Below are 12,800 nucleotides of genomic sequence, written 5' to 3'. Positions count from 1 at the left end.
TGAATGATGTGCTGCTCAGACACTACAGTGTTGACATACCGCAAGCGTACAATAATGTTATGACACCATGAAATGTAGAAAAAGGGAGCATCCACTTACTTTGATATCATGTCCACACTAAGTAACTGGCATTTATTTTTCTTTAACAGTTTACTTTTGGGCAAGAACTACCTCGAAAATATTAAAACCTTTTAAAAGCTATGATTTCCATTTTTTTTAAATTCAAACAGTAATTTGTGTTTTGCAGATTACTTTGATATTTTCTTTGCATGAGAAATTTACATTTTACAAAAGAAATTTATATTAAAAATTTTGGAGGACCTACAGTTTACATAGATTTGAAGTACTTAGTTCCTTGCTTGCAGAAATGTATGTTATTTTATCTAATACGCATTAACTGGGCCTTGATTTTCTTGAAGGTTTAACCATTCATATAAAAATGTAATAGCCAACACGGTTTACATTCTGCGCCAACAACGTACAATCTCATTATGTAAAATTTTTAAAGTCATATGAATCATTGAAAGGTACATGGAAACATTGTTAATTATGTATTTAACTAAATGAACTCAATGCGTGAAGCATCCATCGATTTCAAACACTACTCTATTACTGACTGAAGAGAGGAGGACGCTGAAGAAATGTGCAATATGAACTGCTGAAGACAAAGTAGCCTACAAAGTACTATGCCACGTAACTACCAAACCAAGTAGTCACAGTATCTCACCAGAATTTGTGAGAAATAACCAGCATCAAAAGCTAAATCAAATGCGTGACCTCTTCAAGAAGATAAACAGCACTACCCAAGAGTTCAAACCGTGCAGTGGTGCTGGAAGATGTACCAGGCAATCTTATTGGTGACAAGAAAGAAGCAATAGTTAGGTGTAAATAATGATGTGAAATCCTGTATTGCAAAGGAAATAATGTTAAGGAAGAGATTATTCGCATGGAATCTAATACAGAACAATATGTTCCACTCAGTGAAACTGAGAATTAATCAAGCATTTCAAAAAGCAACAAAAGTCCAGGTAAAGACAATTTTTCCAGAGAAATGCTGACTGTGATGGGATGGAAGGCACGCACGCTGTCATTTAATAAGTAATATGATGTCAAAACTTTGTAACTGCAATGACTGGACTACATCTGTTCCAATTCCTCTTTGCAAAAAAGGATCAGTTAGGGACCGCTGTAATTATAACACTATAGCATTAATATCACACACTGGCAAAGTAGTTCTGTAAATGATGAATCAACATCTTAAAAATAAATAAATAAATAATCCTGCAAACTCAAAATTCTGCAGAACAAGCAGGTTATGTGACAGCAAAGGCATTCTGAAGCAGGCAACTGAGGAAGTCTTGAGTCCCATGTCCATATCTTCATTTGCTTCCTAGATTATAAAAAGAAGTCTATGTTCATGTGGGACAAGCTGCGACATGTGCTCAATTAGTGTGAGGTTCCACAGGACCTATAATTGCCAAAAGGTCTTTATAACGACCACCCACAACCATAAAGGTGGATATTAAATACTCGAGATTTTTTTTAATGTGACGAATGGAAGTCAGAAAAGGTCATACTGACACCTGTGTTTTGTAACATCTGTGCAGTGTATGTGATTAGCAGCACACTGGTTGGCTGTGATGGCAGAATTTCCGTTGGCAGCAGGAAAATCAACAATGTATGCTCTGCAAATGATACTATCCTAACTGCAGAAACTGAGGGACTTATTAATCTTTTTCCCCGAGTGAAGACTATTAGTTTAAATTTCGGCCTAAGAAATAAACATGGTTGTTAAAAGAGAAGGTTTAGATTGAATCTGTCTAACAGATTGCTTGAAGGATTTGCAAGTAGTGAATGATACTGTATATCGAGGATCTCTGATCAATGACACAGGACAATTTGATAAAGAAATAAAATGGCAAATTACCCTTGGGTGAGCTGTGATGGTTAAACTTGCAAAGATCTGGCACAACTGGGCACTATCCAAAACAATGTGTTTGGTGGAAGAATTGGTGTTTCCTGTGTTCTTGCATGGCTGTGAGATTGGGCCATGAAAGTTAGTGGCAAGAGTCAAGTTTATGGCTTGCAGATATAGCGTCGGTGGAAGACGTTTTGCATACCATCGACAGAAGAATGAATCGATGCTTCCGTTACAGAAGAATTTAGCATCTTACCTTGCCAGTTGAAGCTACTCCCAGTTCCTTAGGCACATTCTGAAAAGAGGATAATTTAAAAAAACCCATCTTGCAACCCAAACTTCAAGTCATAAGACCAAGAGGAAGAGCAACACGTCAATGGTCGGATGAAGTGAAGAAGATTACTGGCCTACCTCTTCACATTATATTAAGAAGAGCTGAAAATTGCCGTGGATGGAAACACCTAGTCAATGGTGCAGTTACTTAATAAATGAATGAAAAAATGATGTCATAACATTCGGTAATGAATAAACGGACTAATAATGATTAACTAAATTATGTTAGCATAAGCTTATTTAAATAATTTTTGAAGTAATGCTCCAAAATATACTAAATATAATCCACCATACAAGGTGGAGGGAAAGTTGTTAGATGGTATTGTCAGTAGTAGCAAGTAAAGCACTGGCAAACAGTGTCTAAGCTTATGAGCAGCACTTACCACCAAATTAACTGTTATTTGTTAAGGCTCGGTAAGAAGCTTTGTTGTGTGTCTAGCTGGAATTCTGCGTAATTTGGCAGGAAATTAACATTTTTGTATGAAACTTAAGGATTTCAGCGAGTTCCTTCTGGGGCAATTGCCCACCGATGTGCTCATTATCAAATAAATTCCAGTAATACTCCAAGGTTATCGACACTGACATTATTTACAAAAAACTTATTTTGATCGGAGAAATTTACTGAAATGAATGAAAATCCAGGATCAACTGAATAGGGAAAAAACATTCAGTCAGCACACTGAAGACAATGTTTGTAAGAAATTTCTGGGAAGGTGAACTAATGAACAAGTTCCGAGTGCTGCACTTTTCATCGGCCTTCACAGCTAGTGTTTTTTGCTGTATCAGTACGTGCCACAGATTTGTTAAAGCTATTTCAATGTTGATTTATAAATTTTTGATCAGATAAGAAGAAAGATATTCTTATCTTTTGGAAAAAAAAAAAAACATTTAACACACATGTACACTCTTACTACCACTGTTGCATGAGGAGCTTAGAATAATTTTTGGAGTTAATTAGGTTAATGCAACAGACAAACAATTCAACTTTTGCATAGTCCATAGAAGAGATGATATTTCTGTACCAAAACCAAAACATTGCCTTTTGTGGGCAATGCTCTTGCAGACTGAGCTAAAGCCCAACTTATTACCTACCCTCAACCACTTTCTGAAGTATGTAGAATCTCTCTCTTCCACGTCTTGATGGATTAGCACTTCTGCAAGAAGAATATCGTGGAGGATCATACCTATATACCTGCCCCCGTTCGTCTGCAGGTGAGGTATTTGTCCTCTGATTTTTTGTACATTCTTTCTATTCTGGAACTATCAGTATTTCAATGGAAACAGAGTTTCTAATCCACAGTGCTTGTCCAATTCGTTTGCCACAAGCTTTCTTTCTCCGTTCGTGCTGCATGTTAATACATACACAAACTACATATTTAACTAATTTTTGGAGTCTCACTGGGTGCGAGTGTGACAAAAAAAGGCGAACTATTGTGCCAAAGACATTCATTCATAAAATGACACAGCGGCAAAAACAACAAAAAGGCAAATGGTCCTTAAGCTACTACTAACTATAGAAACAAATAGGTTTCTACTTAACAAGTGGCAGGAGAGAGAGGTAAAAGTCAGATAGCAACAGACTGGTAAGAAAGAAGGATCTGTACTTTGAAAAAACTGTGGTTATATTATTACCTAAATGAGCCTGTCTATTGCACCATTATATATACAGAAATTTTTCTATCTGGGTTCTTAGGTGAACTGGGGCTTGATGATCGTGACATCCAACTGGACGGAAGTCTGCACTGGAACCAGAGAGTTGGTGTCTGTGTATGTTCAGCTGTCAGAAGAAGAATTTTCAGTTGTGGAAAAGGGGTTGCATTCTCTCCTTACTACTTTTCAACGACTATTCTGAAAAGATTTTCCAAGATGCTCTAGACGGAAAGTACCAAGAATGATGATTGACCGTGTTATGAGATACAGCTGATAACACTATCAAGCAACAACCTTACAAGGCCTCCAAGAACTACTAGGCAGTGTTCCTGAAGAGAACAACAGCAGAACAAAATGAGTAGTTGTGAGCAGAGAATGAGGTGAAATTCAGGGCGCTCTTTCACTCAATAATGAAAAGATCGAAAGGGTTTCGTCATGTAAATATTTTGGGTGCGAAATCAATGATAACTGGGACTCCTACCAAGAAATTCGCTGCAGAATCAAACGGGCCAGAAGTTCTTTCCCAGAAAAGAAGGAAATTTGACTAGCCACAACAAACAGACTACTCCTTGCACTCTATTACTCTGATGCTGTGTGTTCCAGCATCCTACTCTACAAAGAAGAGTCATGGACACTTACCACCATATTAGGTAAGAACTGGAAGGCGTTTGAAATGTGGGCATATTGAAGGATATTGAGGATACTGTGGACAGATAAAGTCACAACAGTAGCAGTTCTGGGGCACATGAACAGAGATTTTGAAATTTTCAATACCAAAAGAAGGAAACACTAATACTTTTGCCATATAAGGCAGAACAACAAATAATACAGCCTGTTTCAAATAATACTTGAAGCAAAGATTGATAGTAGATGTAGTCCAGGAAGAAGACTATTCTGGCTAAAGAACTTGGGACTATGGTTTGGACTGAGAACAGAATTGCTGTTCAGAAAAACCACAGATAAACAACATGGAGGACAAGGCACTTTAAGAAAGACTAGGAAGAACTTTTAAGACATTTTCTACAACTGAAATTTTTTGTTAGGTTTAAGCACAATACATAAATATAATGTTAGTTTACTGTCAGGGATGACAGGTAAGTTTTGTTTTAGTTGCTTTTGTAGGTCTTGGACTCTGGGGAAACTGCAGTGCATTCATTTTGTTGTGTCATTATCAGTTTTATTCCCCCTTTTACAGGACCAAAATAAATACACCACAGGTTGCCCAGTTTACTTCAGGTTCATGTCTCAAGATTTTGGAAGACAATCTTCAATTACTCATTCCATTAACGAGCTCACTCCATTTTTTGTTCCATTTTGGTCGACTTGATCTACAGATGTCCGATTGGTCCCCAAATTGGTCCAATCCGTCACTTAAATCATTCTGAGACATATTATTTTCCATAGCCTGAACTCTGTTCTTTTATTTATGATCCATGACTGACTCACAATAAACTGAACAATCATGGCGTGTTAAAATTTCAATTTATTTATTTCCAAGTTACACTTTAAGGAATCAACTACTGCCTCTCAAGTATACATATGTGCATGATTTTGTCCATTTCCTCAACATTCTTATACCATTGAAATTTAATTTCGTAGTCAAAAGATTTAAACTGTTTAACTTATCATAATGCTTCTTTATTAAGAATAATATTTCCTCTTCTAAGATAATTTCCCACAAAAACCACAGTTTTAGATTTCTGCTATTATCTTCGTGTTATATTGTTTACATATTATGTCCACAGGCATATTTCTTCTTTGATGTAATCCTCTTACTGCCAAAGCATGGCTTGTTAAAATAGCATTCCTACCTATTTGAAACTAGCATCAATTCAGCTTTTCAGCCCAAGTAAATGGTGCCATCTTTGTGCATGCTTATTACAGCACATGTCAAATGTAATACATGACCTCTTATCCCCATTATTCCACAAGCCTTATCAGAAGCTTTTATAAGGTCTATGGAGGCTAAGTGGCTTTTGTGTCTGATTCTCTTCAATTTTGTTAGTTATCTTTTTAATAAAAACTGGATTTATAGTGTGGATGAGAGCGGCAGTGTCCCCAAGTGTTTAGATTGGCAGTTTCAAAATTCTTGTCCTTCAAGTGGGACAACGGTGAATGTGGATATAGTATCCCTGAATTCAAGAAGAGAATATTCTTTTATTTTCAACAAAACTTCTCTATATCTGGGACCATGTTGGCTATAAACGGTACAACACTTGTCTCTATCACCAACATAATTTTATTCATAATCATATGACACATTTAGAAAAAAAAAATCCCGTCACCAGATCTATGAAATGAAATATAGAGATATAAGACATGTTAACTACAGCAGCAGAAGACCGCTACATTGTGCAACAGGCAAGAAGAGACCCATGTCTAACAGCAGTGCAAGTGCAAGTGCAAGTGCAAGAACACAATAAGAGATCCATGTCAAACAGGAGGTGAAATTGTCACACATTTAACAGGACTACAAGGCTCACAAACCAAATTGGCACAGCAACTGCACGGGGACAGTCCCTTTCCCCAGCAATTGGTATGTCGGTTCTGTCGATACCCACACATCGGCAGTACCGTGTGTGATCGTGCCACAAACATAGGGAACTGGACCAATGACGAGTGGGGTCCATGTCCTTTTTGGATGAGAGCAGCTTCAGTTTGAGTAGTGATTCCAGATGCACACTGATGGGGTGAAAGGTGGGAACACGTAATGCAACCAGGAACATTGTCGAACCTAATCATTTTTATGCTCCAGGTCTTCTGGTGTGGGCAGGCATAATGTTGCATGGGTGTGCTGACTTCCATATCTTTGGACACGTTACTTTCGCCGATCAATGTTACTGTGATACTGCAATCCTTCCCCATGAGTGTCTTTTTGGGATGCATTCGGCCCCATTTCATTTTTACGGATGAATTTGTGCGACCACATCAAATAGCACAGGTGGAGCAGCTCTTTGAACGAGAGTCTTTTCAGCGAATGGACTAACCTGCCCACTCCCCAGACCCTCGCCTTCCCATTCACTGGGAACACAGATTGCAGCATGTCCACAGGCACCAGCAACCACCTAGCAGTTGATAACCATGCTGATGTAGAAGTGAAATGCCCGAACACAAGAACTCATTACCAATCTTGTGGCCAGCATGGAAGCACGGTGCAGAGCATGCATTGCCTCCATGATGATTACACACCCCATTAAGAACCATTTCCCAGCTTTTGTAATGACCAAGGAACCATCAAAGCTGAGTGACTTCCATATAATTATTGTCTTCAAATAAAAGTGTCATTCCTGTTCATTTCACTGCATGCTTCTTTCAGTTACCTTCTGTGGCACACTGCAGCAGTTCTTTCAACGTATTGTCCAAGTTTCATCAAGCTACGTTACTTGCTGTAGCACATTTTGCGACACGTTACTTTCATGTTTAAGTTTTGCACATCATTTTGTATCTATTTGTAGGCTATTGTCAAGTGCTATAGCTATGACATGAGTATGTCTACATGTTACCAGTGCCTTTGTACTTATATAGGACTTGAGAGCGGTCTTTTCGGCTGAAATTTGTTAATTGTGTAAAACATATTAAATAAAAATGCTTTCAAATCAAATAGACGAAGTAGAACCAGGTCTCCAAATTTATTTCACTTTATATTTGGCACTATCACTATAAAGTGCAATTTTCATAATGTCACAGCCTTGGCTGTGTATTGTTTTTGTTGAATACTTGACTGGCATCCCATTGGTGTTTTCAAGTGTAATTGCAATCCAGCAGAGGATATCTAACTTGCTATTAGGCAACAAATGTCAATGGTTCCTTTCGTTCTTAATAATTGTCCCTGCCACTTCCTTCCACCTACCTTTTTTTTTATTAAAGCTTTATTTTTATCGATTTTCTTATAACTATGATCTCATTCTGTACTATTTTTATTTAGTCCAAATTTTTATACTTGGCTATTTTCCATATGCTCCACTTTCTTATATTCAAATCCCAGAAATGTTGAGCACTGCAGCTACAGACTTGGTGGTAGAGATACAAACCCTTCTGTTAGCAATTATTTTTCTTGTACAAAGAATTTAAATCACATATTTAATTTTTATAAATGTTTGGCATGTAGCAATTATGCCTGATGTCATAGGACCTAACTTACGTACATAGTTTTTAATAAATATTTGCCACAATATCATCTTACGTCAGAGGTGTTACCTTCACTAATGCAACCTACTTGTGAAACTGTTTTCCTTGTGAAGCTTCCAACTTATGTCTGCTACATCACTATTTCAATTTACTCTTTTTAATATGCCGTCTTATATTTCAGCCAAAGATCTGACGGTTGGTTTCTCACAAAATGTGTCACATGACTATAAATAAAATTAATTTGGTGGTCAAGGCGAGTGTTTTACCATTCGGAGACGATTCTGCCTATAGAAGTTTTCCAATTGTGTCAATCTGACAAAGATGAAGGCAACACAGAGAGGGGCTAAACTGTACTTTTTCTTTACTACGAACGGCATCCTTGAAGCAGACAGTGCAATTTTGCAGGCTGCTGGGCAAGCTGTGCCTTCCTAAGCATAGATATGATGATGATGATTATTATTATTATTATTATTATTATTATTATTATTATTATTATTATTATTATTATTATTATTATTATTATTATTATTATTATTGTGGGGCACTCAACTGCACGATCGTAAGTGCCCATACAAAGTCACAGTTTTTTCACAGTCCGATTTTTACACAGTCTGATCGAGCCAATGTAACAAATGATGATGGTGACACACCCATTCCCCAAGCAGGTAGAGAACTACCTCTCTAAACCCATCCACTGCAGCTATTTATTCTGTACTTCCTTTCCCATTTTTTGGCTCTCTCTTTTTAAACAGATCAGCCTGTGTCTATGTTCAACTGCTCTTATTAACTCATCATACTTGACAGCCTAAACACCACCTTCAATATACTGTTACATAATTTAATTGAAACGGCCCCACCACTCCGAACCAAATTATTCCTTGGGACACTTTTATTCTTTCCTGCACTAACTGCTGCGCGAATACTCCTCGTTGGCTAGTTCACAGAAACTTCAATTTCCCTTTACATTACACCACTTTTATCAAGGGACTATCATCTCCTTATCATACACAGTTGTATCGTAATGAAACTTTTTCAGGATGACCATCCACCACCCTCATTAGACTTACATGTCTTCTGTCAAATTCAGTTATTTGCTTGTGTTTATATGAAGAACTCTCAGTTTGCAAGGCAAAATAAGCTATTACCTTAGGATTCAAGACATACCTTACACCATTCTGGGTTATCTGTTGCTGTTTATGATCTGAGGGTGTATGTTTACTTCTGCAACAGTATTATCCCATGTGACATCAGCTGCACAGATTTTGGAATTATTCTTTTAACTGAAGAATGGCATGAAACAGTCAACTGTAGTTCCTTATACTTCACTATGTGATATTGTTTATGGCTGTGTAGTGACAAGGACAAAATCTAAAACCATTACAATTTAAACATATAAAGTAAGAGTTTCCAATGATAGTCAAACATACAACACACCATATAACACAGTTATCAATGGAATTTTGAAGTAAGTAACTATATGCAGTAGTCCAGGTTTGTCAGTTTTGACGGAAAAATAAAAAGGAATACGGCTTAATGTGCCAGTCCAAAATGGCATTTATTTCATGTTGTCAAAACACCGTGTTCACGCACACACATGGAACAGTCAACACACAAAATAAAAAACTAAACTAAGAAACCATATGAAGATAATGGCAAACCTCATATGTAACACTGGAATAGGCTTTACATTATACACATAAAGGTATCCTGTGCAGAAAACTGCAAAAATTTAGAACTGAAATACTTTTCCGAGAGCTATGCTTCGACTGTACACTAAAATGGTGAACTGCCATTTTTAATTATCTTCAATATTAATCCATCTTTTCCTCTCTCTCTCTCTCTCTCTCTCTCTCTCTCTCTCTCTCCCTCCCTCCCCCCCCCTCCCCCCCTCTCCCTCCCGCTGTCCACTGTGTGTGTGTGTGTGTGTGTGTGTGTGTGTGTGTGTGTGTTTTTGTGTGTTTTTCAGTCAGGGAAGTATTGGCTTGGGTGTGATTTCTTGTCGTGTACCAAATACGAATACGTGAAAACTAATTTGTGTAGCTTATTCAGTAAGAATGGAGACGTAATATGCTCATCCACATGAGGTAAGAAACAACTGATAATAGAACCAAAGAGTGGTCACATACAAATATCAGAAGTGAAGGCAGTTGCAGAATGACTTTATAATCATTCACCAATTCACACAATGTGTTCCATAATTCACATAATGAAAAACAGCTTTCAGGGATGTGAAACATTAGAAGTAGTTTTATCACTTTGGAAAGGATCTATCCACATATTAGATGAAAGAGACTATGAACATAATGCATGCATCAGACAATGTGAGAACATAAAACAAAAATGTTTTCACCATCAAATCCAGGTGATAGAACTGTTTCTCAGTAACTTGTACTAACATAAAAGAGGAAGTCATTCAGCTCACCATTGTCAAAAGACACAAATTAAAATAACTACTAGTACTGTCACTACTGAAACATCAAAACTAAAATTAAAACTGAAGTACTTTGTTCACTTTGAAAATTACAGCACACAGCAATCAAATTACTTGATGTCACAGATTGTGGAAGGAAACTGTGGTTCTCAGCAAGACACACTACCTCTCCCTCCCCCCACTCCCTCAATCTTCTAATTGAAGTAACTTGAAAACTGTACACACACACACACACACACACACACACACACACACACACACACACACACACAGCGAGAGACGGACAGAGACAGAGAATACAAACACTTATCTGATCAGAAGTACCTGGACACTGCTATGTAACGTAAAGTTGGCCTGACCACTAGATGTCACAAGAGGTGGATCCACTAGTATAAAAAGGTGACGAGTACTGTGTTGCCCGTAGATAAACATTAAAAGCAGAATGGATCAGTCGGGAGAGCTCCTCAACTTCGTATATCGACAAGTCACCCGATATTACTTGAGCAACACGTCCGTGAAGGACATTTCAATCCTCCTCAAACAGCCCCGGTCAGAGTAGGTGACGTGGTTGTGAAATAGAAAGGCTACACTAGGACCAGATCTCTCACATTTATCTCTAACAATCTTTATGTCGACGGGATGTGAAGTCCCTTTCTTGTGTACCGAGAGGCAGCGGCCATTGACCACTGTGGAGGATGGTCGTAAAAAGGGAACTCTCACAAAATCACTCTCGAGTTTCTACGTGCTACAAGCTGTCCTGTAACACAGTGGCTGCGTGTAAGGATTTAGAAAGAAAGGTCAAGCAGCTGCTCGTAAGCCACAAATTTCTGCAGGTGGTGCAGTGACACTGTACAGAGGATGACAGAAAGCAAGTAGTTTGGAGTGATGAACTGCACTATCCCCTGTGCATTCTGATAGAAGTGTGTGTGACTGGCAAAGACCTGCATCACCATGCGTAGTGGTGACAATGAAGTACAGAGGAGATGGCGTTACAGTAGTGACGATCTTTTCACGCTTGCGGTGTTGTCCCATTATTTCACCTAAGAATATTCTAAATGCAGAAAGATACGAGCACATTTTACAGCACCGTATTCTGCGTACGGTAGAGGAACAGCCGAGAGGTGACAGTAACATTCCTCAAATGGGCTGATTTGTCCAGAGTCCTGAACCCAATGGAACTCCATTGGGATAAGTCAGGAAGTCAACTTTGCTCCAGACACGAATGTCCAATATCACTAACTACTCTGGTCTCAGATCATTACAAAAAATCTGTCTGTCATTTCTCCAGAGAGTTCAGACACCTCGTGTAAAGTGTCCTCAGCTGAGTTCAAGTTGACAAAGGCAAAGGGCCGACACGCTGCTATAACAGATGTCTGGTTACTTTTGATCAGATGGTGTAGATGCAATATTACATCTTTACCGTCACAGTTGCAGAATATCGAGCACGATTTTGTCAAAATATGTAGTTCACTACAGAATTTCACTGTAAATAAACAAAACTTCTACAAAATTACTCTATAAAGCTTAACAATAACTGCCTAGCCACATCTCTAAAGCTTTTGGTAAGAAAATCAATCTATAAAAAGCATAAAACGCAAAAACAAAGAGGTGCCATCAAGAGTAACTGTCAATGTTGCTGCAAAATTGTGGCTCGCGAATACTACTAAAAGCCTCTGCCAATTCACTCCAGTAAATCATTCTAGGTATTACACAGCAACAAATAATGTGATGAGTAAGGCATCCAGTTCCAGCCGAGAAATAAAGCTGCGGACTAGTGTACAGTGGAAACTGGTCAATGGGACGCAACACTCCACACCTCATGTTACAGTGGATCATCATCACAAAACTCAGTGCACGCTTCTGCAATACCAAACACAACTCACACGTGTGGCAGTATCTTTCTTGAAGAGGATGGAATAGGCAGGGTGTACCACACTGGACACTTCCATTTACATTTCTCTCAAACTGTCAACAGATTTTTTCTCAGGGAAGGCAATAAATACATCCCTCCTAACCTACCAAACACTTTAAAGTTTATGACGTCCCCACGCTAGAAAACTGAGACTGCACTTAGCGTACTCATGTAAATCAGCTGCCATGGCAGTAAAACGTGGGGAATATATATCAACAAAATCCCATGTCCTTTTATAAGGAGATTCCATCTTACAAAACAATCAACTGCTTGTGTAACACACACATCACATTTATTGTCTGCAGGACATATTATTTGGGAGACTGGGTGGGGAGATTGAGGGAGGGCGAAACAAGTAGGGTTCGCAACAATAAGAATCTTTTTGTCAGGATGATACTGATCGTGATAGTCAAATTGCAAAAAATTGT

The 12,800-nt window shown here is 38.2% G+C and overlaps 1 protein-coding gene across 6 annotated transcripts in view; it reads right to left on the bottom strand.

Moving 5' to 3' along the window:
* The window catches only part of LOC124551340 (glycogen synthase kinase-3 beta), a 329,510-nt gene that overhangs the window by 30,349 nt on the left and 286,361 nt on the right, over positions 1–12,800 (bottom strand). The window lies entirely within an intron of this gene.

This window comes from Schistocerca americana, chromosome 9 (assembly GCF_021461395.2).
Source record: "Schistocerca americana isolate TAMUIC-IGC-003095 chromosome 9, iqSchAmer2.1, whole genome shotgun sequence".
Taxonomy (NCBI): domain Eukaryota; kingdom Metazoa; phylum Arthropoda; class Insecta; order Orthoptera; family Acrididae; genus Schistocerca; species Schistocerca americana.
The sequence above is the reverse complement of the archived record's forward strand: the minus strand, read 5'-3'. Positions and strand labels throughout refer to the sequence as shown.